Consider the following 4,250-nt stretch of genomic DNA (forward strand, 5'->3'; position numbering starts at 1 on the left):
GGCAGGGGCAGATCTCCTGCCCAACCGGCCTCAGCCCCAGCATCGTCAAAAAAGTGCCCTGCTTCTCTGCACCCCCTGGCCGTGTCTTAGGGCCCAGACATCCGTTTCTTAGATGCTGCTGGCCACCCAGAGGATGCCTCGAAGGCCACCCGAGGTATCTGGCTGAATTACTGGGTCGGATCAGGGTCAGGGAATCTGAGTCCCCAGGAGGCTGGGGACAGAGCTGAAGCCCGGGTTCGGGTGGCAGCCGTGGAAGGCGGAGAGCCGTCAGCGAGGCAGGGCCCGGGGCTGCTGGAGCTTGCGGGACGGAAGGCGCCCGTGAGCCGCAGAGACCGTCTGCGGGGGAAGCCGCGTGGTGTGTGACCCTGGGCGTTGAGCTGCAGGCCTCCTGGCAAAGAAGACTGAATTCCTGGCCCTGTGACCTTAGTTAAGTTGTTTATTGAACACCTTCTAGACCTACATTTAATTCCTCAGTAAAAGAGCAATAACAACAATCGCCCTAAAAAAAAAAAAAAGTATTGAAAGATGAAATAGACAATCTGGCACACAGTAAATGTTAGCCCTTATTTAATATTAATAATAGTAGCTGCCATTTATTCGGATCTTACTGTGGGCCTGGTAGTGGATTGTAGTTCTGTCTGAGTTCAAAGACCATGTTTTGTTGTTACCATGTCTTCTAACGATTTGAAGACGGTGGAAAGGGCTGAGAGATGAAAGGAAGATTGTTAGTAAAAGCCTAGGACTAGAAAACCATAGACATTTTAGTAGTTTCTTTGAAAATTATCTCAAAAAGAGATAATTTATTAGGAAATAGGAAATAATATTAGATGTAGACTGATACCAGATAATAGCAGACCTTGAATGCCAGAGTAAGGACTAGCTTTCAAGGAATAGGGTCATCTTTTATTTTGGGAAGAAGAAGTCTTGAAACAATAAAAATAAAACTTGTTATTTATCATGGTTCCAGAGAGGAGTTACCCAAAACATGAATGGAAGCTTCAGGGAAGCAGATTTTGACTTGACATCTACATACATCTATGCATACATTTGCAACACTCACCTACCCACCCCAAAAATAGAATTTTCATTAAAAAAAAAAAAAACAAACCCTGAAGCCAATTACATCCGTAAGGACTGCAGACATGAGCAATATAGAATCTTTGCTAACAGTTTATAAACTTAATCTATTTTATCATTGTCTGGTTCTTGTTATTTATTTCCACCTGGAAAGTTGGTCAGGATGGGCCACAGGGAAGCAGAAAATTGAGGTAGTAAAAGTAGTTTTGATTACATGACTATTGAACATCACATTATGTATGAGCCATCTTATGTATCATTTTTAACAAAAAACCCTTCTTATCCCCAAATCATATTATTTACGAAACAACCCACCTTAAATTTGTCTCTTACAAGGCCGGGCACGGTGGTTCACAACTGTAATCCCAGCACTTTGGGAGGACGAGGCAGGTGGATCACCTGAGGTTGAGAGTTTGAGACCAGCCTGACCAACAGGGTGAAACCTCATCTCTACTACAAATAAAAAAAAAATTAGCTGGGCGAGGTGGCATATGCCTGTAATCCCAGCTACTTGGGAGGTTGAGGCAGGAGAATCACTTGAACCCAGGAGGCGGAAGTCGTGGTGAGCCAAGATCACCCCATTGCACTCCAGCTTGGGCAACAAGAGTGAAACTCTATCTAAAAGGAAAAAAAAATTATCTTCTACTGAACAGCCATGACTGTGAAGTAAAACTTTGCTCTCCTTTTATTTTGTTTTGTTTTGTTTTAGAGATGGAGTTTTGCTCTCGTTGCCCAGGTTGGAGTGCATGGCGCAATCTCGGCTCACTGCAACCTCCACCTCAGGGTTCCAGTGATGCTCCTGCCTCAGCCTCCTGAGTAGCTGGGATTACAGGCACTGCCACCACACCCGGCTAATTTTGTATTTTTAATAGAGACAGGGTTTCACCATGTTGGCCAGACTGTCTCGAACTCCTGACCTCAGGAGGTCCACCCACCTTAGCCTCCCAAAATGCTGGGATTACAAGCCTGAGCCACCATGTCCAGCCTTCTTTTGTTTTAAACTACATTATTTTACTATTAAATTAGGCACCTCCATCCCACAAAACATTTGTAATGCTGGAAGTTATGCTTACTCTTTTGAGTACTTCAGAACACTCAACTTAATAATGAGATAGTGACAACTAAAAAGGGTTTCACTTTGTGTACTATCAGTTCTCTGAACTCTCAAAAAAGAAGTGAACTAATAAAAATGTGTGGTTTTTGTGGGTCCCAAAAATCAAGTATGCTTTGGGAAACAGGGAGTTAAAAACCTTTCGGAAGTTAACTTGGTATGAGTATGAAAAGCCTCTGTTGCTCTACTTTAAGGAAATGCTCTCCTTTTTCCTAATAAAGCTTCCCACAGAAGACAAACTCTGTGCACAATCAACAAGGTAAGTATGGGAAATAATTACTGCAATTCACTAACTCTCAAAAAAAGTATTCATTCTGACATGTACGAGAAACTTTATTTATGAATGTGAAATGTGCTTCCAAGTGCTGATCTGTTAAAATTCCATAAAACAAGCTTCAGAATGCAAGTCATTTGTGCCAGATACGAGTAAATAACTGCAGCAGCATTTCTGGAGAGACTAGGGCAAAGGACAGAACCAACTACAAATCCACAGAAAAGAAACCAAGCACAGTAGAGTGTTAATAATTCACCGTAGTTACTGCTCTTAAAACCAGAGCAACTAAACAACTGTCATCTGTTTCCTTTTATGTGTGTTTTCATCATCTCTACACCGTCTGAAGTGTTCAGTGTACATGGACCCCGATAGATAGTCAAAGGCTACGGGAGCTTTTTTAAAATAGTAGAACAGTAGTTTTCATGTGTAGATTTGATTTGGTGATTTTGCTTTCTCTATCTCTGCATTAAAGCTCTTAAAGGAAGAACATTCAATTTGGTTTATTAAATATTAGAAAGCATTCATATTTTATTTTTCCACCATGTATTTTTTTTATATGCATGTTGGTTTCCCGAGCTCTCTGTTATGGCTGTTTATATGAATTTGGAAAGAGTAAAACTAGAACCGAACCATGAAGAAGACCAAAAATAACAGAGAGGCACCCTATTGTCTGCGAAAAACACTAGACTTGGAATGAGAAACACGGGTCCCAGGCCTAGTTTCTTCTATGTCCCTGCAGAACCTTAATTGGGTTACTTAATCTCTCTTTCATTTACCCCCGCAGTGCGGATCTCAATACCTAACCCACCCTACCTTATAAAATTGATGTATGAGTAAACTGAGTGGAAGAACATTATAAATTAAGATACTGTGCAATGGTAATAAATTACTCTTTATCATACCCTCTGTCAAATAACCTGGCATTACTGGTACGTGGTATTTCCAGTACTTGAACATGTTTGTCTTTCTGGGTGATTAAGCATGAAATCAAATCAGATTGCCTCAGAGTCATTTCTCCAAAGGGACGTAATCATCTTAGTATTCTGGATAATTTCCCCTAATAAGATCCCCTTTTGGGCAACACAGTTCAGTGGAGAGTCCTGCTGACAATGAGTTAGGCTGTGTGTGTAAGTTCACGAGGTGGTTAGTACATGGAATATGTCCCAGGATACTTTCAGGCATCATAAAGACTTGAAAATTACTAACAGTTGTCTTTCCTTTGGTATTTAGGCAAAAAAATGAGGAAGATTCATAAGGAAGTTAACAGAGAATTACCAAACACTTCATGAGAAAGAAATTAAGGGATGTTTCAGAGTAGTTTTTCAAGTCCCAGTGATCACTGAATTGGCCCCTCTGTTTCTGACTGTGAATAAGGATTCTGCAAGAAGGGGTGTCAGTTCAAGAAGTCTCTGAGGGTCAGCCTTTGGCTGCTTAGAGAGGTGAGATTCAGATGCCCTCAGATCATGAAAAGTGCGCAAACTCATTTCAGAATAGAAATGTTTTTAAATGCCAGTGGAAATACTGGGTGGGCCACTTTTTTTGAGATTAGAAATGTATAAACAAGTTTTATTATTACAAGTAATTGTGAAAGCCTCACTGGATGACATTCTAGCTGAGGAAAAGAACAGAATTTTTGTATTAGTATGAAATGCTAATTTATTACTGTATTTAGATCTACTGGCCATCTGAGGGAGTCAGAAGTTAAAGTAAACAGCTGTATCTCTAGTTGATCTTTGCATATTTTAATCCAAATATGGAAAAGGGCAGGGCTAAAAAAGGGAGTGTCCA

The sequence above is a fragment of the Saimiri boliviensis genome, chromosome 17 (assembly GCF_048565385.1).
Source record: "Saimiri boliviensis isolate mSaiBol1 chromosome 17, mSaiBol1.pri, whole genome shotgun sequence".
Lineage (NCBI taxonomy): Eukaryota > Metazoa > Chordata > Mammalia > Primates > Cebidae > Saimiri > Saimiri boliviensis.